The following is a 24,305-nucleotide window of genomic DNA, read 5'->3' as shown; positions in this document are numbered from 1 at the left end:
CCCGTTAGCCACACATTGAGATGAGTCAAATCTCAAAGAAAACCACACATAATCCTTCATTTTCCAAATGTGCATATTTGAATAATTGATTGTGTTCATCTTGTGTAAGGAAGCTAAACTTGTAAATTGCCTCGTAGGGTTTTATGATAATGCACTGATAGTTTATTGTGCTTGAGGACCTGCACTGGTTTAGCCTATTACACTGTTGGCAGAGAGCAGATTGATAAAGTATGTTGAATAATCAGCAGAGCACACTGAGATTGTGTTTTCCCCCTGGATAGACTGTGACTCATTGGGATTAATTGGGTAGTAGCACTATAGATGTGCCTGTGAAAACTCCTGAAGGGGAAACAACAACAGTAACAGTAGCCTCTCATATCTGGACAGATTATTTACTGCCTGTTGTTACTAAGCGTTGAATTGGATCATTTTTGCCAAAAATTCCCAACTAAGACAGAGTGAACTTCAACAGCATGAGCAGAGAGAAAAAGGCTTGCCAGAATATGACACATGGCACTCCAGTCTTTTATCCCACAGTCTATTTATGCTAATTGTTCCACTGCGTATTTTTGTTATCTTTCCAGAGATCCTATTTCTTCCTCAAGGCTCTCTATCGCTTCTTTTGCATTGCTTGTGTTTTCTTCTATTTCGTTTAGGGGAGCTCTCTGATTGGATGCCTTTTTCAAGCTTTTAGGACCTTGTTTCCATTTCCCTTTGCATTGCCATTGTGGGGAGCATAGAAACCAGGCTGTTTCTGGGGAGAATAACACTGGCCTACATCTAGCTGGGCTTAATATTGAAGCAAACAGTCTATAAATGAATCAGCACTTTTTGTATTCATTTTCTATTAGTCTCTGTATTGCTATTACACTGTTATTACAATATGTGCCTCAGTGGCTGATGTAGTTTACCATACCGTTCCCTAGTCACAGGATCAGGATGTCCCCCTGTTTCACACTGCAGGATTAAAGGATGAAACAGATTAAGAATTATATCATAATTATCATCACCTTCCACTGCTCTGAAAACGCTTGGCAGGTGACAGATGAGTGACATCCACTATGTGTCCAGATCCCAGATTTTTATGAGACCGTAGGCTAATGAAAGGAAAATGGTGCGGGCCGGATACGGATTTAGCTTTATAATGAGTCACAAGTTCACATGACAAATCAATCATGACATTGGCCTTTCTAGCAGCTCTGAATTTGGTCATACAATGTGAGATGTATAGTAAATTTGTGTTCAGTCAAAGACCTATCACAGGAATTTCTAAACATTTTTATTATCCAAATGACAGTTTCTGGTGATTTAGACTGAGATCAAGTAGAATTTTGCTTGAAACTATCAAATGGTTCATTGATGTTTAGCATACAGAACATGTCTGATATCCCTCCTGCTAATGGGAAATCATATTATTGCTATTTGTAGTATTTGAGTGACAGTATTAGGAGTCCACTTAAAACATTGAGTGTTAAAATGACTTATTGCTACTCAATGCTTCTAAGCAACAAGTAGGCTATGAAATATTGATATTTATTAGCCACTCACAGAACATTGACTGTTTATAGACTTATTATTTAACTGCTAGAAAGTACAATTAATGGCAGAGATCCATCATCAATAACTGTTGTGTGTGCCTATGCCCTCACCATACTAGAAGTCGACCGATTATGATTTTTCAACGCCGATACCGATTATTGGAGGACCAAAAAAGCCGATACCAACTCTGGGTTCGTGCCCAGGCTCTGTCGCAACCGGCCGCGACTGGGAGGTCTGTTGGGCGACGCACAATTAGCCTAGGGTCGTCCGGGTTAGGGAGGGTTTGGCCGGTAGGGATATCCTTGTCTCATCGCGCACCAGCGCCTCTGTGGCGGGCCGGGCTCAGTGCACGCTAACCAAGGTTGCCAGGTGCACGGTGTTTTCTCCGATACATTGGTGCGCCTGGCTTCCGGGTTGGATGCGTGCCGTGTTAAGAAGCAATGCGGCTTGGTTGGGTTGGGTATCGGAGGACGCATGACTTTCGACCTTCGTCTCTCCCGAGCCCGTACGGGAATGGTAGCGATGAGACAAGATAGTAGCTACTAACATTTGGATACCACGAAATTGGGGAAAGGGGGGGGGGATAAAATGTTTAAAAAATTTAATTAAAAAATAATGCAAAAACAAAGTGTTGGAGAAGAAAGTAAAAGTGCAATATGTGCCATGTAAGAAAGCTAATCTTTAAGTTCCTTGCTCAGAATATGAGAACATATGAAAGCTGGTGGTTTCCTTTTAACATGAGTCTTCAATATTCCCAGGTAGGAAGTTTTAGGTTGTAGTTATTATAGGAATTATAGGACTATTTCCCTCTATACCATTTGTATTTCAGTATCCTTTGACTATTGGATGTTCTTATAGGCACTTTAGTATTGCCAGTGTAACAGTATAGCTTCCATCCCTCTCCTCGCTCCTCCCTGGGCTCGAACCAGGAACACAACAACAACAGCCACCCTCGAAGCAGCGTTACCCATGCAGAGCAAGGGGAACAATGTCACGTTCTGACCATAGTTCTTTTGTGTTTTCTTTGTTTTAGTGTTGGTCAGGACGTGAGCTGAGTGGGCATTCTATGTTTTGTGTTTCAATGTTGGGTTTGTTGTTTGGCCTGATATGGTTCTCAATCAGAAGCAGGTGTTTGTCATTGTCTCTGATTGGGAACCATATTTAGGTAGCCTATTTTGTGTTGGGTTTTGTGGGTGGTTGTCTGCCGCTTTCAAGGAGCAGGAGACTAATCCGGACGCTTATAAGAAATCCCACTATGCCTTCAGACGAACCATCAAACAAGCAAAGCGTCAATACAGGATTAATATTGTATCCTACTACACCGGCTCTGACGCTCTTTGAATGTGGCAGGGCTTGAAAACTATTACAGACTACAAAGGGAAACCCAGACGCGACCTACCCAGTGACGCGAGCCTATCAGACGAGCTAAATGCCTTTTATGCTCATTTCGAGGCAAGCAGCAATGAAGCATGCACGAGAGCACCAGCTGTTCTGGATGACTGTGTGATAACGCTCTCGGTAGCCAATATGAACAAAACCTTTAAACAGGTCGACATTCACAAAGCCGCTGGGTCAGACGGATTACCAGGACGTGTACTCAAAGCATACGCGGACCAACTGTCAAGTGTCTTCACTGACATTTTCAACCTCTTCCTGACCGAGTCTGTAATATCTACATGTTTCAAGCAGACCACCATAGTCCCTGTGCCCAAGGAAGTGAAGGTAAGCTGCCTAAATGATTACCGCCCCGTGGCACTCACGTCGGTAGCCATGAAGTGCTTTGAAAGGCTGGTCATGGCTCACATCAACAGCATCCTCCCGGACACTCTAGACCCACTCCAATTCGCATACCACCCCAACAGATCCACAGATGAAGCAATCTCAGTCGCACTCCACACTGCCCTTTCTCACCTGGACAAAAGGAACATCTATGTGAGAATGCTGTTCACTGACTAAAGATCAGCTTTCAAAACCATAGTGCCCACAAAGCTCATCACTATGCTAAGGATTCTGGGACTAAACACCTCCCTCTGTAACTGGATTCTGAACATCTTGATGGGCCGCCCCCAGTTGGTGAGAGTACGCAACAACACATCTTCCACGCTGATCCTTAACACTGGGGCCCTCAGGGGTACTTGGTCCCCTCCTGTATTCCCTGTTCACCCATGACTCCGGGACCAAACACCACTCCAACATCATCATTAAGTTTGCTGATGACACAACAGTGGTAGGCCTGATCACCGACAACAAGGAGACTGCCTATAGGGAGGAGGTCAGAGAACTGACAGTGTGGTGCCAGGACAACAACCTCTCCCTCAATGTGAGCAAGACAAAGGAGCTGATCGTGGACTACAGGAAAAGGCGGGCCGAACAGGTCCCCATTAACATCGACAGGGCTATAGTGGATCGGGTCGAGAGTTTCAAGTTACTTGGTGTCGACATCACCAACGAACTATCATGGTCCAAACATAGCAAGACAGTCATGAAGAGGGCACGACAAAACCTTTTCCCCCTCAGGAGACTGAAAAGATTTGGCATGGGTCCCCAGATCCTCAAAAGGTTTTACAGCTGCACCATCGAGAGCATGGTTGCATCACCGCCTGGTATGGCAACTGCTCGGCATCTGACCGTAAGGTGTTATAGAGGGTAGTGCGAACGGCCCAGTACAGCTTGGGGCCAAGCTGGACCCATCCAGGACCCATACAATAGGCGGTGTCAGAGGAAAGCCCATAAAATTGTCAGAGATTGGAGTGACTGGAGTCACCCAAGTTATAGACTGTCTTCTCTGCTACTGCACGGCAAGCGGTACCGGAGCGCCAAGTATAGAACCAAAAGGCTCCTCAACAGCTTCTACCCCCAAGCCATAAGACTGCTGAACAATTAGTAATATCTCCACTGGACAATTTACATTGACCTCACCTCCATTTTTACACTGCTTCTGCTCGCTGTTTATTATCTATGCATAGTCACTTCACCCCCACCTACATGTACAAATTACATCAACTAACCTGCAACCCCGCACACTGACTCAGTACCGGTGCTCCCTGTACATAGCCTTGTTATTGTTATTCCTATTGTGTTACTTTTTATTAGTACTTTTTATTTTAGTCTACATGGTAAATATTTTCTTAACACTTCTTGAACTGCACTTTTGGTGAAGGGTTTGTAAGTAAGCATTTCACGGTAAAGTCTACAGTTGTTGTATTTGGTGCGTGTGACAAATAAAGTTTCATTTGATTTGGTTTGAAACATACATGTTAATGTTAAAACTGGGTCTTAGAAGTTTATATTTTCCACAGTTCCCTTTATACTGAAGCACAGAGTGAATTCTTCATCTTACGTAATGCTTTGTGTATCTCAGCGCTTGTAGAGGCAATGTAAACAGACTCATTGTATGGCGAGCCCTGTCAAGTTCAGTGTGTTTCCTTTTTTCCTGGGAGCCCCGCTGAGTGTCTGTCTCTTTAATAAGTGTAGGGAGGGAAGGGGGGAGGTGGGAGGGGCTTCCTGAGGAAACAGGTGTGTGCTGACAGGGATGATGTCCTTGTTTCAGTGTCACCTGGGAAGACCTACATTGTAGCGGATCCATTATCACAACTCACAGCTGGTAGAGAGACCAGAGTGCAGATGCCTCCCAGGCAGCATGTTGATATAAGTAAGTAAAAAAAAGTGTTGCCTGTTAATTGAAACTGCACATTTTTCAAGGTAAGGGGTTGTCTTACACCCGGGATAGCCTGACAGTATGTTTCTCTTCCAGTAATCGCTTGTGGGGCGTGAATAACGTATTTTTGGGGAAAGCATATTTTAGTCATAAGTATAGGTGGGATGACTACAGCTGTCTCCTGAATAAGTAACTGAATGCAAATGTGTGTTCATCCTTATTCAAAAATATTATTTTCAGACTTAATGTTCTTTATGCCCCTTAAAATAGTAACCTGAAGTAGATCAGTACATGGGCCAGCTGCAGTACCCACACAATGTAATATCGTTTCCTTACATTTACATACAGAGAGGAAACTAGGACACTAGGCAACTTCCCCTTGAAAAAGTGCCTCATGGGAAACCTTGAAAGAGTCTCTATGTCTGTGTAACTCAAATGACTGAGAATATTTGTTATGCAAAAGAGTCAGAGGAAAACTCCACTATAGTCTTCTGTGTTTGCTCTGAATGATAAGGTACCTGCCAGAAGGGCAAGTGTTTTAGTTAGGCCTAATAGTAAGGCCTTTGGGGCTCCCGAGTGGCGCAGCGGTCTAAGGCACTGTGTCTCAGTGCTAGAGGTGTCACTACAGAACCTGGTTCAATTCCAGGCTGAAACCACAACCGGCTGAGATTGGGAGTCCCATAGGGCGGTGTACAATTGGCCCAGCGTCGTCCGAGTTAGGTTTTAGCCGGGGTAGGCCGTCATTGTAAATAAGAATTTGTTCTTAACTAGAAATAATAGGTTTGTTTTCTGTCATTTAGCTTATAATTGTTATGGAGCAGGGTGGTATTGAGTGACTGAGAACAGACCCAGAGTGTGTGTTTAGATACCATCGCATGACACGAGGAGTTAACAGTGTTTCAGCCACGGTGGCTGACTAAGAGCTAGGTCGCATGATGTCATTCAGGAAGTGGAGTCTGTGGACACAGTAAAATAAGGTACTGTACTGTAGGTCTACGGTATCATAGGTCCTTTCACAGAGTCATATGACACATATCTCTGTTTGCAACGCTTGAGAGAAGTTAACCTGCTCATTTATTTTTTCCAAAAGCAGAACTAGGATGAGTCAGAGATGAGTTAGTATTTTTTATGACATTTTACTGTGAAATTACAGTCCACTTACTTGCAAAGTTTGTGTGGTAAAAATACCCTCATTTTTGTTTCCTCACACTGTTGTTACTATTAATAATTTTGAATGTCCAAGTATTGGATTTTTATGACACAAAAGGTTCTGTGTTTCTGTTATTACATAGCGGCATATGGGCATTTCAAGTATGCTTTTCTAAGTTGACTGGAACAAACTTGTACAGCATAAAAACAACCAACATCCATCCTCTCTCCCACACACATACACACGCACACAAACACATATTTGTCCCAAGGGAATTTCCTGAATGCCGAGTTGAAAAAGCAAAACAAAATTCTTATTCATTGGTCTGGATGTGGACCCCCCCTTTGTTAGCGGGCCGAGTGGGGGCCTTTGGTGAAGAGGAAGCTCATGTTTTTACAGAAAGCCAGTGCATTGTTACGGGGCATAATGCTTTGTTTTCAAATAACAGCTATTGTCTTCTGAATGAATGGCCTGTTGTTGGAAAGTGTTCTAATTCCCAAATCAAAGCTTGCTTTCAGAGTCCCTTTTAATCTTTATTTGAAGTAACCAATGCCTTTCTTGGAATAGGGGACCCTTCTCTGTAACAGTTCTCACAGGACACATAGTAGTGTTCACACAGTATACGTTGTTTTCTGGTTCTCTGGGCTTTATTTCATAAATGTGCAGATTAGAGGCTGTGTTGCAGCCTTCAAAAGTGTATATTTGATCCTAGTGATGGATGCAGACAAAGAGTTGGAGCAGGCACCTGTTGCTCTGTAAATGAGCTGGAAAGGGATCAAAAGTCGACCAATCTTCTCAAAGTACAAGCCCCCAACAAAGGATGAAAGCAAAGATTTTTAAACTGAACCAAGATGGACCACAGCCTGTTGCTTCAAACGGGAATGAATGAGTCAGAGTGGGCAGAATAAGCAAGGAGGTGGGCAGAGCCAAGCACTAGCTAGCAAGATCCTAATAGTGTGTTTTAGCACAGATTTGCATATTTCTGTTGGGGAACAGCTACTCTGTAGAGTGCACGTGTTCAATTACTCAATTTGCCTTTGCACTCCTTCTAAACAAGGCAACTTTTAAAAACCTCTCCAAAGGGCTATGTCTACAAAACTTAGTCCACTCTGTTCGTAATCGATTTTAGTTTTGGGACAGAAAACTGTATTAAGATCAAATGTTTCATCGATGAGAAAATGTGTAGAGTGTTGGCCAAAATCCATCTCTTTCTGTCTTCTCCCACTGCCGGCCACTTGGCTTCTTCTCACTACCATATTTGGTAGTGAGTGTCAACGCCAAGCGGATGCTTCACATTTATGCATCTTGTGAAATATCTGTATCATTGTTCTGTCTGTGATGAAAGCTTAGAACAGAGACGAATAGGCCTTTTTTTCATGATCACATTGATTCACACAAGTGTGACTTTTTCAATCATACTATTGTTGTTCTCAGAGAACTATGAGAAATGTTACACACAAAGTAGCCTAATGTGACTTATCATGGATCAGATTATGTTGATGAATAGTGACCATGTTCCTAGTGCGAACACTGACTTCCTAGCATTAACTCCATGTGTTTTCTCAATATTTTGGCCTCCTTTCACACCACATATAAAGCTTTCTATACTCTGGTGCTAGGGAATTGTAGCAAGAAGAGTGTAGTATTTGTTGATTTAACAAGATTACTGCCTTTAACCAATCAAAATCAAATCAAATTGTATTTGTCACATGCGCCGAATACAATAGGCGTAGACTTTACAGTGAAATGCTTACTTACAAGCCCTTTCCCAATGATGCAGAGTAAAAAACCAGCCTTTACAATGAGCCCATCCTCCTACAGCTCCTCCCACCAGCCTCCACTGGTGCCAATGTATATTTGTGTTAATTTATATAGGTCACTTAGTCTGCACTGTGTGTGTGTGTCTGTGTGCGTGTGTGTGTGTGTGATGTGTTTGTGTGCTCAGGCGTGCGTATGGTCTTGTCTTCCAAATCTCACCAGCACCCTGCTGTTGTAATCCAATTACGGGAGCATAAGCGATTTGTTAGACAGTTTTCATAATGAAACAGTTTCCCAATCAATGCTGATGTACATACAGTTGAAGTCGGAAGTTTACATACACCTTAGCCAAATACATTTAAACTCAGTTTCCAAATACATTTAAACTCAGTTTTTCATCATTTCTGACATTTAATCCTAGTAAAAAGTCCCTGTTTTAGGTCAGTTAGGATTACCACTTTATTTTAAGAATGTGAAATGTCAGAATAATAGTAGAGAAAATTATTTATTTCAGCTTGTATTTCTTTCATCACATTCCCTGTGGGTCAGAAGTTTACATACACTCAATTAGTATTTGGTAGCATTGCCTTTAAATTGTTTAACTTGGCTCAAACTTTTCGGGTAGCCTTCCACCAGCTTCCCATAATAAGTTGGGTGAATTTTGGCCCATTCCTCCTGACAGAGCTGGTGTAACTGAGTCAGGTTTGTAGGCCTCCTTGCTCGCACCCGCTTTTTCAGTTCTGTCCACACATTTTCTATAGGAATGAGGTCAGGGCTTTGTTATGGCCACTCCAATACCTTGACTTTGTTGTCCTTAAGCCATTTTGCCACAACTTGGAAGTATGCTTGGAGTCATTGTCCATTTGGAAGACCCATTTGCGACCAAGCTTTAACTTCCTGACTGATGTCTTGAGATATTGCTTCAATATATCCTCATAATTTTTCTTCCCTCATGATGCCATCTATTTTGTGAAGTGCACCAGTCTCTCCTGCAGCAATGCACCCCCACAACATGATGCTGCCACCCCTGTGCTTCACGGTTGGGATGGTGGTCTTCGGCTTGCAAGCCTCCCCCTTTTTCCTCCAAACATAACGATGGTCATTATGACCAAACAGTTCTATTTTTGTTTCATCAGACCAGAGGACATTTCTCCAAAAAGTACGATCTTTGTCCCCATGTGCAGTTAGTCTGGCTTTTTTATGGTGGTTTTGGAACAGTGGCTTTTTCCTTGCTGAGCAGCCTTTCAGGTTATGTTGATTTAGGACTCGTTTTATTGTGGATATAGATACTTTTGTACCAGAAGTTTTTTATGCCATAACATCATTTTCTGGAATTTTCCAAGCTGTTTAAAGGCACAGTCAATTTAGTGTATGTAAACTTCTGACCCACTGGAATTGTGATACAGTGAAATAATCTATCTGTAAGCAACTGTTGGAAAAATTACTTGTGCCATGCACAAAGTAGATGTCCTATCCGACTTGCCAAAACTATAGTTTGTAAACGAGAATTTTTTTTTTATTGACTCCAACTTAAGTGTATGTAAACTTCCAACTTCAACTGTATAAAAAGCTAATGGTGTGTGTGTGTCTGTGTGGGTTTGTGTGAGAGTCAGTGTAGAGTCTTGTGAGTGTGCATAGGCAGTACAAAACAAGGTCAAGGACACACAGTCCGATCGTGACGCTGCATGGAAGAACCAATAAGTTGTATATCCATAGCGTCAGTCAGCTAAGTCTCTGTAAGTGTAAAGCATAGAATATTAGAGCTTTTCAAGTCTCTTTGTGAAGTTTTGCAAATGTCCCTTGCGATTTCTGTTTCAATTGCGGTGCAGTGGAACTTTCATCCCTTTATTAAAACGTTTCAAGTAAAGCCTCACACCCTGAGGGTTCCCACAACTATTAATCCGGCAATTTAAAGTTTAATGTTGGCCGGTCTCTCTCCTCGCTTCCTTCCTCTGTGGAATTTACAGAAAATCATCCTCTACCTTTTTAGTCATGCACAGTTTCGGGTGAAATTTGTTTTCTGTCATGTTGTGTGAATCAACTCACGCTTTCATCACTGACTCCTCTCAAATGTCAACATTTTGTTATGGTTTCTCTCTCGGTTGGACATTTACCACCTTTAAAAACAACCACTTTTGCGTCCTTCTTTCGAAGGACATTGCTCAAACTCCGATTGAGCAATGTGACTGTGTTATCGCATCAGTGACACACAGGCACTGTGATGGCTTTAATCCAAAACAGAGAAACTGCAGTGTTAATTCATTTCTAATGAGCACCACTTCATACTATTTATATCGAGAAAGGCATACTCTCAGAAATAAAGGTTTAGATTTGTTCTTAAAGGTGTACAACTGCCTGTCACTGGGGTGGTATCCTGTAAGGTCATCCTTTATACCTTTCAGTTATAGGTACATAATTGCACCCCAGTTCCTACCTCAGATAGTACCTTTTTTAAGTAAATAAAAAACATGTTTTTAGAAAGGGTACAATTTGTCTTTATAGGGAATCACCACACTGACAAAGCCATATGTTTCTAGTAAGTGACAAAAATGTACCTCTACCATGGCCACATAAATTGGTACAACACTTCTACTCATGGGTGGCCAAAAATAACAAACTGATAGCCACACCCCCACTAAACCATGCCTACAATATAATGTCCCAGTGTGCTTTGCCTTTTCGAGTGAATTGTAGTTACCAGCCCTAATGTATTTGTTAATACAGACATGGTTGTTGAATTAATCAATCAATCAATCAATTAATGTACATGCAAAAATACAGATATTAAAAACAATTCTTAAAACACAACCTCCAGTATAGAATACTGGGAAATATGATAATGATAATGATTATGGTACATATGTGCCTTTAAGGTGGCAAAAAATAAGTTTATACACAGAAAAACAGAAATGCACCTTCACACCGTACCTCTTTTTTTGAAAGTGAGAGTGAGATTATTGTACCTTTTTGTATTCAAAATATTTAGATTTTTTTTTTTACAATTATACTCATTATCAGTACCCTAAAAGGAACTGAACAACACCATGTGAGATCATTATGTGTACCTCTGAAGGTACATTATGTATATTTGTATATTTTTGTACCCCAGGGAACAATACTGTATCCTAACCTTACCTTTGTTTCCTAGAGTGTAGAGTACTCATATGGCGCAGCCACCTTTTCTTCAGAGTTCCCTGTCTGGCAGCACTCCAGCTTAAACTGTAACATAGCCCTGTTAATCATCTATGGGTGGAGGAGGGCTATGTGGTGCATAGACGCCTAGGGTCATTCCTATTATCTGGTGCCTTTTGGGACCTCGTAACTTTTGGGGAGAAATTATTCTTTTTATTTATTTTATTTTTTATCAGAAAAAGGACAGGTGTGACTTTCAGAAAAACATATTGGTTAAACTCAGGCACTTAAATCTCCGTTAGGTTCATAATCCCATACAGTCATTGCATAATCCTAACAGGTTGGAGCCTACATTTGCTGTGGGTGATTGAGATTAAGCTAGTATAATGGTAAACACTTGAAGATCATTTTAACCTTTACATGAAATGTATTTACATTTTTTTTTAAATATATTCATTTTCTCTATAATTGTGCCTAAAATGCTGGAAATGTATGAGTGAGCTAGACTAGCATCATTAAACATGGAAAATAGATGAAACCGAGAGAGCTAGACTAGCATCATTAAACATGGAAAATAGATGAAACCAAGTGAGCTAGACTAGCATCATTAAACATGGAAAATAGATGAAACCGAGACTAGCATCATTAAACATGGAAAATAGATGAAACCTAGCATCATTAAACATGGAAAATAGAGCTAGACTAGCATCATTAAACATGGAAAATAGATGAAACCGAGACTAGCATCATTAAACATGGAAAATAGATGAAACCGAGACTAGCATCATTAAACATGGAAAATAGATGAAACCGAGTGAGCTAGACTAGCATCATTAAACATGGAAAATAGATGAAACCGAGACTAGCATCATTAAACATGGAAAATAGATGAAACCGAGACTAGCATCATTAAACATGGAAAATAGATGAAACCGAGTGAGCTAGACTAGCATCATTAAACATGGAAAATAGATGAAACCGAGACTAGCATCATTAAACATGGAAAATAGATGAAACCGAGACTAGCATCATTAAACATGGAAAATAGATGAAACCAAGTGAGCTAGACTAGCATCATTAAACATGGAAAATAGATGAAACCGAGTGAGCTAGACTAGCATCATAAAACATGGAAAATAGATGAAACCGAGACTAGCATCATTAAACATGGAAAATAGATGAAACCGAGACTAGCATCATTAAACATGGAAAATAGATTAAACCAAGTGAGCTAGACTAGCATCATTAAACATGGAAAATAGATGAAACCGAGTGAGATAGACAAGCATCATTAAACATGGAAAATAGATGAAACCAGAGTGTTTATATTTATTTAGCTTTGCACCATTGTTTCCCCACCCACTTCCTGGATGTCATTGTGAGAAGGGGCTGTTTTCTTAAATTAGATTTACTACAAATTAAAAGGGTGGAAAGTGATATCAGGGACACACAGAAAATTTTAAATACAATAATAATCTTCAGCCACTCAGCCTTGTTAAAATATTCCAAACCAGGTGGCAGTAGCATTGTTTGGCAAAGCATGTCTGTGTGTGTTGCTTATGGTCTAAATTCCAAGCTAGCTGGGCTGATGTTGCTATTTTGTAGAAAGCCCTTGTTTTTATTAACCAGGTAACTACCTACCAAGGTAACTTGAAATAAATTCATTAAAAATCCTACAATGTGATTTTCTGGATTTCTTTTCCTCATTTTGTCTGTCATAGTTGAAGTGTACATATGATGACAATTACAGGCCTCTCTCATCTTTTTAAGTGGGAGAACTTGCACAAATGGTGGCTGACTAAATACTTTTTTGCCCCACTGTACATGGGTTTGAGTGAGAGGACAAACTGGTGTCTCCAAGTGGCCACACACACCTCTCCAAAGTGTGCACAGTTCCTAAGCTATTTCAATGCACATTTATGACTCAGCTCTCCTTGCTGTGCTGTTGAGTAACTAGAGCAAGCACAGTTGTTTGGGACACAATGCTGCATCTCCACCATCACACAAAAACGGTCCATTATAAATCGTGATCTGGGTCAGGTGGGCATAATTTGAAAGCTTGTTCTATTGCACATAGAAAGGAGTCATGAGTCCATTCAAGTGCGTGTGCCACAGCAAATTTTCTTCACATAAAGAAACCGGCTCATTCTGTTCAAAACAACCCAGGGTATTATTCCATTTCATCTTGTAACTGTACATCAAAGATAGTGATCATAAACATTGACACAGTATATTACATGAATGTTATGACTTGGAAGTGTGAAGTGCAAGTTTGGACACACGGGTGTTTGGCTTGCTTGTATGATATCAAAGCGGTATTTATTATAATCCTCAACGTCTCATCTTTCAGAATATATTGAGTCATCTTAATCTACAGCATTTCGCTCAGAGGGGGAGATGGGGGCCACTTGTTGTCGTGCGCAGTGCTCAGTTTCAGAATGGCTGTCAGTCAAAACCCATACAGCGCTGTGAAGCACAGAGACAGAGCTCTGACTACTGTCCAGCAACTATGTTCAAATTTAGGTGCTTATTAGTTCCCAAATCTACCATTTTCAATGGGCAGACGTAAATTAATCACTAGTCACGGTAAATAAATAATAATCTTCAGAAATGATTTTGTCAAAGCAACAAAATATCTAGGGCTTTACAAGGATTGTGACATTTTGGGATTACGCGGGTTAACATCATTGTAATCAAATTGTATTGGTCACATACACGTGTTTAGCAGATGTTGCGGGTGTAGTGAAATGCTTGTAAGCAAAGTTTTCTAAGAGCTGGTCCTAGAAGTCACAGAGGGTGCACAGAGGGACATGTCAAAAATGCTGAATATTCATATCAAATGAAACAGATATATTGAATTCTCCATACATGTAGTCTATATTGAAGGGCACTTAACTTTAATATAACAGGCTTTTAGAGTTCAGTATTGGTGCACAATTTCTATACTTACAATATCAAAGGGACACAAAAGGCACTCTTTTCATGGAATGAATCAGGGGCCAGTTGGTTGCCATCTATTGATTTTAACATGTGCTGCCTCTAATCATTAAATAAATCGATAGAGTTCCCTCCATACTCTCCACTGAATACACATTAGGCCTGTGGCTGGTTAATGTCACTATCCAGACAAATTCAGATGGGTATGGTGAGACTCATTTGAGTGATCAACCATGTTCAAATGTTTTTATTTTAGTTACTCTTTCATGTTTACTAATATTTTTTCATGTAAAATTCTTCAATAGCCTATTTCAAGGTCGATAAGGCTACAAACTGTATCGTTACGCCTTCCTCCAACTATCAAAATCGCATATTCATTATTAGGCTACAAAGTACCAACATATAGCAGAACACTGCTAAACTGAGTAATATTTGTTCAGTACATATCTTGCACTGCGGTCTGCGAGTGCCATCAAACATGCAAAAATAGTGTAGACTCGCCCCCTCCACTCTGATTTTAGGGGGCTGCCTGTCATTGTTTCAGACTGCAGGTAATGGCGCCATCCTCCCTCCCCCCCGTACAGCTTCCAACTCAGCAGAGACTCAGAGCACATTATTAGTTCAATGCCTGCTGAAATTGGTATGCGGAATTTTAGAGGGTTGAAAATCCTGCAGCTGAAGCTAAGGTTAGCATCGGGGTCTAACTTGGGAAATACCGTAGGCTATCCGGATAAAATTTCCCCTTGAATGAAAAGGTAAATTGTTCGTGCTACTATTTTAGAGGACTGTGTTTGATTTGTTGTTTTCAAAAGGAATTGAAATACATTTGGGCAAGTTGTTATTAGACTTGACCGTTACTTTCATACAACATTACATTCTTTGAAGTTTCTAGGAATAATTATCTCCGGTTTTTATCGGTGGAGCTCCAATGAGAGGAAGCGGAAACACTGGATATAAGTTTTAGCCCTTGCATTGTCTCTGAATAACGGTAGGCTAATAGAGCTTTGGAAGCCCTTGCATTGTCTCTGAATAACGGTAGGCTAATAGAGCTTTGGAAGCCCTTGCATTGTCTCTGAATAACGGTAGGCTAATAGAGCTTTGGAAGCCCTTGCATTGTCTCTGAATAACGGTAGGCTAATAGAGCTTTGGAAGCCCTTGCATTGTCTCTGAATAACGGTAGGCTAATAGAGCTTTTTGCATTGTCTTCATTGAATAACGGTAGGCTAATAGAGCTTTGGAAGCCCTTGCATTGTCTCTGAATAACGGTAGGCTAATAGAGTTTTGGAAGCCCTTGCATTGTCTCTGAATAACGGTAGGCTAATAGAGCTTTGGAAGCCCTTGCATTGTCTCTGAATAACGGTAGGCTAATAGAGCTTTGGAAGCCTTTGCATTGTCTCTGAATAACGGTAGGCTAATAGAGCTTTGGAAGCCCTTGCATTGTCTCTGAATAACGGTAGGCTAATAGAGCTTTGGAAGCCCTTGCATTGTCTCTAAATAACGGTAGGCTAATAGAGCTTTGGAAGCCCTTGCATTGACTCTGAATAACGGTAGGCTAATAGAGCTTTGGAAGTGAGGCCCGGGATTCTGCATTGCTCGGAGTCTGTTCATTGTTCTCTTGGAGATGAGTTGACAGTCAATCCGCTTTAAACCACTCGCGAGGAATGTTTCGCAGAGCTATTACATGTATGCGTTCATGAATCCATCCATGTGCACATCGCGAAATGTTACAATATATCGGTGCGATTCACAAAAAGATAACGTTGAAGTAAGTTATTCGCTCTGAATGAGTGGAGACTTCTGGTAGGCTACACTTGATTTTGCCTCTTACACAGTTATTATACTGGTAATGTAAACGTTTACCTTCAAAATAACATGTTTTCATGCAACTGCTCTTTACTTCAATTATATTTAGTGATCGGAATGAGGACATCATTTATTTTGTTTATTTTCATTCATTTTATTTGATATTATACCGACTCCCTGGATGCTGCATTGTACAGTGTACTCACGTAACATTTGACAGAAATGTTTGTGAAGTTAATTCAAAATAGTGTGATAATAGTGCGATTTATTAGGATCTTGTAGATAACCGTGTGATCTTGAACCATGATTATTATTTTATTAGGCTATTGCTATACATGTTGACCAGTCATCTCTTTACAAATACTGTTCATAGATACAGATTGAGGGTCACTATCAGTGGGTGAGATGTTCTAAAAGCTGTCACCTCAACATCAGCACATCAGTTACATGAACTGATTTCACCATCACACGATCGTTCTTCATCACGCCAGACCTAAATGTGTGGATTAACAGGCTTTGGTGCCCATGACAGGACTCGCTGCACTCTGGCCCACCCCTCCGTTGTAGTGGGGTGATGGTCTGTGTGTCCGAGTAGAATAGTGATGTAATTACATAGTCATGGTGTGTACAGAGTTCCCTTTGATGAACTCTAGGCTGACTTTTTTTCCCATGATCTTTCATAAACTTTAAACCCGTTCAACTCAACTTTATCATCTGACAGTGCAACTGTTGCATCAAGTGTCTGGATTATTGTCTCGGGATGATAGAAGGCATTTGGTTGACCCATGTGATGACGTCACCAGGTCATCTGAAAGGCTGGGTGGAATTTCTGCCATATTGCTCAAGAATTAAGAATTTTTCCCTGAGGCAAGACGTGTCTGTGGGTTTTGGCCTTTTCATGACCAAAGCCGTTAGAGTTCTGGGTGCCAACATCACGGCATCTTTCTATCTCAACTATTCTATTCCTCACCCAGTTTTCACCCCCCTTTTATATAATGCTGATCATTTGAAGGACATAATATAGGCCTACCATTTTATGACTGACATGGTTCATGTGGGATTTCCCAAGGATTATTGTTATTGGTGGTTTATAGGAACCTTTTATTGCACTGTATAGGCTAATAGCCATCCTATTGGTCACAACGGGAAGATTACTTCCACACAAAGTATTTGTTGCTTTTCGTGATGCAAGCAATGACCATTTGTTTGGTATTTCTTATGTTGTGTTTGTTAATCCAGGCGAAAAGACAGGGGCTAGCTGTAAACACAGAAGACGCCAATTTTCTACTTAATCTATGTTATCCTCCACTGCATTTTATATGCCCTATGCGGGTTCAGAAATGGTTCAGGGTAGCGAAGCAAATGTAAAAGAATTACAACTGTGAATCCATCACTTAGGCCTATATACAAATAAAAAGGTATATAAAAAAACTACAAAAACAATGTATTCACACATTCATCATCATTAAGCTCCTTTTGAAGTGTGGCTCCCAATGGAAAACGTGCTGTAGGGCTGCCTTGGAAGTGTGTGTTAGCCCCTGTGTTTGTGCTGTTGTGTTTCTGTTGACCATACCACTGTTGTTTTATTGAGCTGATCCAATGTTGTGTTGTCCCATCAATCCATCCTACCCCCTGCTGTGCTGAGAGTTGAGTTCACATGGCTGCTTGGCCCGGGTTCAGGTGACCCTTTATCATGCAGATGGTAAGATGAATAAACAGGCCTGGGAGCCAGGACAAAGTGACGCTGAGTGCTGGATGCCTGCTGGAGAGAGAGTGAGAGGCAGAACCCCTCTCTCTGGTTGCAGCCCAACTCGTCTCCACTGATCTGGCCAGAGTGATTGCTGCCATTCCCTCTGCTCATCCCTCTCATCACTGCCCTGCTTTCTCTCGCTCTCTCTCTCTTATATCTTGTATCTCATCTCTTCTTGCTACATAGCTAGGCCTATGTCACCTACCTCTCTCTTACTGTCACTTGAAACTATTGAGTGTTCTCTCACTGTTTCCCACTGCTCTCCTCTCGCACATTTATTTTCTTGGAAATATTGATAAAGAGGTAGACAGAGGTTGGAAGGGACAGAGGGAAAGGGATGTTGGTATTGACCAGTGTGTCCCCATGGCATGTGTCATCATGTCTTGTGTGTTTGACCATCCACCCCACATATCCACACCCTCTCCCTCATCACAAAAAAATAACTCAGCCTGTTTCCATGGCAACGGACTACATCTTTATCTGCCCTGTTTTCTTTGGGTGCAGAAATGTACTGAATCACCCCTTTTCCTACGTTCGCAGGCTACCCCTACCCCCTACTGTCTGCCAGAGCCCTGCTAGTGTGCAGAAAAGCAGCCAGGAAGGGGGTGGGGGGGGGGTTCAATGTGCACACTGCACACTTGTGTTGTGTGTCCTCACATCACCCCACAGGATGCTTATAATTTCTCCAGCGTCTCCCCACCGGTACCCATCTAGCAAGTAATCTCAATTCTAAATCACAAGTGTGTGTGAATGACTGAGAGAATCAGGTGTCAGCCATAAAAGGGGGAATTTCCCTCTGGGGGAATGTGGGCTTGTTTTCATAGTCTGAGGCATTTCTAGGACAGTGAAATGTGTTTCACACATAATTGCCCAGGAGGAAGGCAGGTCAGGGCTTTGAGCACTGAATGATACACTCTATGATGGCTTCCGGTGGGGGGGGTCTAAAAATGAATGTAGTCCTGCTTTGTGGCATTTTGCAAAGGCTTACAGGTTCTAACATTCTTGTTGTAATACCTAGTTCTCTTGAGTTAGCACTAAAGAGTGTATTCTCCCCTGTATTTTAGAATTTGACAAATAAACAAACATTCTTTGGATATCTGAATGTCTAGCATCTGTTTAATGCTACAGAGCCCTATAACGCTTATATAAATATCTCCTGTAAATCCACCAGGGCAGACACATTTCAAAGATTGATAGAAAATATCCATATTTATTTTATGGCGGTTTTAAATCAGGACTCTCCAACCCTGTTCATGCAGAGCTACCATTCTGTCGGTCTTCACTCTAACCTAAATCTAGCACACCTGATTCTAATAATTAGCTGGTTGATCAGCTGAAGCAAGTTAGTTACAACTGAGGTTGATGCGAAAAACCTACAGGAGAGTAGTTCTCCAGGAACAGGGTTGGTGACCACTGTTCTACCACAGGAGGTTGGTGGCACCTTAATTGGGGAGGACAGGCTCGTGGCAATGGCTAGAGCGGAAATAGTGGAATGGTATCAAACATGATTTCTATGTGTTTGATGCCATTCCATTCACTCCGGTCATTATTATGAGCCATCCTCCCCTCAGCAGCCTCCTGTGTGTTCAACATTGTCTTATACTGAGCCACACTGGCTGCGTTTACACAGGCAGGCCAATTCTGATATTTTATCATTTTATCTTATCACATCAGATCTTTTTCAGAACTGGTCAAAATTGGTCTGCCTGTGTAAACGCAGCCATAGTCCTTTACCCAACTTCGGTACACTAGCAATTATGTTCAACATGGTGGGCTGGGGAAGCTGAGACTGTTTGTGCTTATGGCGATGGGCTTGTCCTGTCTGCGGTAAATGGCCAACCGGATAAGACTCTGCTGAAAATGGTGTAGGGCTTCTTAACCACCAACTGTTTGGTCCTCTTCCAGAAGATTTAGGAGCCACGTAGGGCAAAACGCTGGTAAGGGTAACACATTGGTAAAGGTACTGTATCAACCGAATGGGACTGGCTAGTGTATTGTTTAGGGACAATAAGGGGACATTGGGAGTTGCTTTTGAGAGGAAAATTCAGCCAACAAAGTGAATGGGCTAGAGGGCTAAAGAAGGTGTGAGAAGTAGGAAGGCGGTTCTTACACAGTATGAAGTGTTGTGTATGGGAGAAATGGCAATTCAATCGCTCTCACACACACAACAATACATTTTCTGTCTAAGCAGAACCCTGCACATCAAAACCCCCTTCCTCATCACAAAGTACTGTCTGTAAATCTCCCCCAGCCAATTGACTTCAACAGATCATTCTTGTCAGTAGTAGCCCTTTGCATGGGGAATTTTGTAGGCATGTCTTCAAAATCAAATCAAATGTTATTGGTTACATACACATGGTAATGCGAGTGTAGCAGCGCTTGTGCTTCTAGTGTCATGCCTTGGACATTGTATTTTGTGTTTTTGTTATATGTTTGGGTAGGCCAGGGTGTGACATGGGTTTATATGTTGTGTTTCGTATTGGGGTTTGTATTTTTTGGGATTGCGGCTGATTAGGGGTGTGGTATAGGTTTGGCTGCCTGAGGCGATTCTCAATTAGAGTCAGGTGCTTATCGTTGTCTCCGATTGGGAACCGTATTTAGGCAGCCTCAGTTTCGCTTTGTATTTCGTGGGTGTTTGTACCTGTCTCTGTGTTGTAGTCACCAGATAGGCTGTAATTAGTTTCACGTTCCGTTCTGTTGTTAGTTGTTTAGTTTCAGTTATTTCTTGTACCGCGTTTTCATTCATTAAAGGCATGAGTAACCAACACGCTGCATTTCGGTCCGACTCTCTTCATTCAACAGACGAACGCCGTTACAGAAACACCCACCGCTCACAGACCGAGCAGTGTGTAAACTGGCAGGAGCTAAAGGAGGACGTTATGGACGGTAGAGGCATGGATTATACGACGTGGGAAGAAATCGACAGGTGGGCGGCCGACCCGGAGAGAGTGCAGGAGCCCGCCTGGGATTCCCTGCAGCAATGCGAAGAGGGCTATAGAAGAATGGAGTCGAAAAGGAGAACACGGCGACGCAGAGCGAAAACCGAAAGTAACCCCCAATTATTTATTGGGGGAGAGCGCAGAGAGAGAGTGACTGAGTCAGGAGTCAGACCTGAGCCTACTCTCCCTGTTAATTGTGAGGAGCAGCAATATAAGGACTTCTGGTCTTGGGAGATGATATTAGACGGAAAAGGACCCCGGGCGCAGCCGGGAGAATATCGCCGTCCCAAGGAAGAAATAGATGCGGCTAAAGCGGAGAGGCGCTGGTATGAGAAGGCAGCACGGCGACGCGGTTGGAAGCCGGAAAAGCAACCCCAAAAAATAATTGGGGGGGCGGCTAGAAGGGAGAATAGTTATGCCAGGTAGGAGACCTGCGCAAACTCCCTGTGCTCACCGTTGGGCTAGAGAGACCGGGCAGGCACCGTGTTGGGCTATGGAGCGCACGGTGTTTCCAGTGCGGGTGCAGAGCCAGGTGCGGCACATACCAGCCCTTCCTATTGGCCGGGCTAGAGTGGGCATCGAGCCAGGTAAGCTTGGGCAGGCTCGGTGCTCAAGAGCTCCAGTGCGCCTGCACGGTCCGGTCTATCCAGAGCCACCTCCACACACCAGTCCTCCGGTAGCAGCTCCCCGCACCAGACTTCCTGTGCGTGTCCTCGATCCAGTACCACCAGTTCCAGCACCACGCACCAGGCCTCCAGTGCGCCTCGCCTGTTCAGCGCAGCCAGCGCTTTTCTCCTCTCCTGCGCTGTCGGAGTCTCCCGCCTGTTTAGCGCTGCCAGAGCCTTTCTCCTCTCCTGCGCTGCCGGGGTCTCCAGTCTGCCCAGCGCCACCAGTGCTCCCAGTCTGCCCAGCGCCGCCAGTGCTCCCAGTCTGCCCAGCGCCGCCAGTGCTCCCAGTCTGCCCAGCGCCGCCAGTGCTCCCAGTCTGCCCAGCGCCGCCAGTGCTCCCAGTCTGCCCAGCGCCGCCGGTGCTCCCAGTCTGCCCAGCGCCGCCGGTGCTCCCAGTCTGCCCAGCGCCGCCAGTCTGCCCAGCGCCGCCAGTACCACCAGTCTGCCCAGGCCCGCCAGTGCCGCCAGTCAGCCCAGCGCCGCCAGACAACCAGTCTCTTCCAGATCTGCCAGACAACCTGACTCTTCCAGTTCCGCCACCCAGCCAGGATTTACCGGAGCCTACTACCTGCCTGAGCTTCCTCTCAGTACTGGGCTTCCTCTCAGTACTGGGCTTCCTCTCAGTACTGGGCTTCCCCTCAGTACCGGGCTTCCCCTCAGTCCCAGGCTGCTTCGGTCCCGAGCTGCCCCTCTGTCCCGAGCTGCCCCTCTGTCCCGAGCTGCCCCTCTGTCACGAGCTGCTCCTCAGTTATGTGGGGATCTGGGTGAGGACTATTAGGCCATGGTCGGCGGAGAGGGTGGATTATCCCAGGACGCGAAGGGGAGGAACTAGGACATTAATGGAGTGGGGTGCACGTCCTGAGCCAGAACCGCCACCATGAACAGACGCCCCCCTCCCTATGCTCTTGAGGTGCGTCCGGGAGTCCGCACCTTAGGGGGGGGGGTTCTGTCACGCCTTGGTCATTGTATTTTGTGTTTTTGTTATATGTTTGGGTAGGCCAGGGTGTGACATGGGTTTATATGTTTTGTTTCGTATTGGGGTTTGTATTATTTGGGATTGCGGCTGATTAGGGGTGTGGTATAGGTTTGGCTGCCTGAGGCGATTCTCAATTAGAGTCAGGTGCTTACCGTTGTCTCCGATTGTGAACCGTATTTAGGCAGCCTCAGTTTCGCTTTGTATTTCGTGGGTGTTTGTACCTGTCTCTGTGTTGTAGTCACCAGATAGGCTGTAATTAGTTTCACGTTCCGTTCTGTAGTTTTTGTATTTAGTTTCAGTTATTTCTTGTACCGCGTTTTCATTCATTAAAGGCATGAGTAACCAACACGCTGCATTTCGGTCCGACTCTCTTCATTCAACAGACGAACACCGTTACATCTAGTTCCGACAGTGCAGTAATATCTAACAATTCCCCAACAACTACGTAATACACACAAATATAAACGGTTGCATGAGAATATGTACATATAAGTATATGGATGAGCGCTGGCCGAGCGACATAGGCAAGATACACTAGATGGTATAAAATACAATGTATACATGTGTTATGAGTAATGTAAGATATGTAAACATTATTAAAGTGGCATTATTTAAAGTGGCATTGTTTAAAGTGACTAGTGATCCATTTATTAAAGTGGCCAGTGATTGGGTCTCAATGTAGGCAGCGGCCTCTCAGAGTTAGTGATTGCTATTTAACAGTCTGATGGCCTTGAGATAGAAGCTGTTTTTCAGTCTCTCGGTCCCAGCTTTGATGCATCTGTACTGACCTCGCCTTCTGGATGATAGGCAGGTAGTATGAACAGGCAGTGGCTCAGGTGGTTCTTGTACTTGATGATCGTTTTCCTGACATCACACTCCGAGTGCCCTCACCCCCTCCCTGTAGGCCGTCTCGTCGTTATTAGTGATCAAGCACACTACTGTTGTGTCGTCTGCAAACTTGATGATTGAGTTGTTAGCAGGCATGGCCATTCAGTCGTGGGTGAACAGGGAGTACAGGAGAGGGCTGAACACGTACCCTTGTGGGGCCCCAGTGTTGAGGGTCAGCAAAGTGGATATGTTATTTCCTACCTTCACCACCTGGGGGCGGCCCGTCAAAGTCCAGGACCCAGTTGCACAGGGTGGGGTTGAGACCCAAGGCCTTCAGCTTGATGATGAGCTTGGAGGGTACTATGGTGTTGAATGCTGAGCTGTAGTCAATGAACAGCATTCTTACATAGGTATTATTTTTGTCCAGGTGGGATAGGGCAGTGTGATGGCAATTGCGTCATCTCTGGACCTGTTGGGGCAGTATGCAAGCTGAAGTGGGTCTAGGGTGGCCAGTAGGTGGTGGTGATATGATCCTTGACTAGCCTCTCAAAGCACTTCATAATGACAGAAGTGAGTGCTACGGGCAGCAGTCATTTAGTTCAGTTATCTTTGCCTTCTTGGGTACAGGAACAATTGAAGCATGTGGGGACAACAGACTGGGATAGGGAGTGATTGAATATGTCCGTAAACACACCAGCCAGCTGGTCTGCGCATGCTCTGTGTATTGTGTTTTGAGAATCTGCAGAGAAAAGAATGAGGTGGTTGTGTCAATACAGTTGTAGTCTTGATTTTATACCTTTCAGTGTCCCTTACTGGTTTCTGTCCCATAATCTTGTTGTGTTCCATAACCGCAAGGTGTGTCTGCTCCCTCATGCTTGTATACCCAAACGGCCCTTTCAGCAGGGCACTGTGGAATGACTCCAGATAACCTGGGTTTTACAAAAAGAAAAGGTAAAAAGAGAAGAGGGGTAGACTAAATTCATTACATGGTCTGGAAGGTACTCTTCGGTCCTCAGGCTACCTTTAACCACTTGCAACCCCATAACATAAACCATACAAACACTACCCAATTCATGTGTATGTAGCCGATGCGAAATGGCTAGCTAGTTAGCAGTGGTGCGCGCTGGTAGCGTTTCAATCGGCGACGTCCCTCGCTCTGAGACCTTG

The 24,305-nt window shown here is 43.2% G+C and overlaps 1 protein-coding gene across 6 annotated transcripts in view; it reads left to right on the top strand.

Annotated features, from left to right (window-relative positions):
* The window catches only part of LOC124038203 (inactive ubiquitin carboxyl-terminal hydrolase 54-like), a 118,381-nt gene that overhangs the window by 20,516 nt on the left and 73,560 nt on the right, over positions 1-24,305 (top strand). For 2 of the 6 annotated variants that reach the window (XM_046353760.1, XM_046353758.1), the window contains exon 1: positions 5,088-5,191. The exons of 3 other annotated variants lie outside the window; for them this stretch is intronic. The gene's annotated coding sequence lies outside the window, so the exon portion shown is untranslated. Of the gene's footprint in view, positions 1-5,087; positions 5,192-14,787; positions 14,930-24,305 lie in introns of those variants that run through there. One more of the 6 variants, XM_046353759.1, reaches the window with a different exon arrangement.

Source organism: Oncorhynchus gorbuscha, linkage group LG06, assembly GCF_021184085.1.
Source record: "Oncorhynchus gorbuscha isolate QuinsamMale2020 ecotype Even-year linkage group LG06, OgorEven_v1.0, whole genome shotgun sequence".
Taxonomy (NCBI): Eukaryota; Metazoa; Chordata; class Actinopteri; order Salmoniformes; family Salmonidae; genus Oncorhynchus; species Oncorhynchus gorbuscha.
The sequence above is the reverse complement of the archived record's forward strand: the minus strand, read 5'-3'. Positions and strand labels throughout refer to the sequence as shown.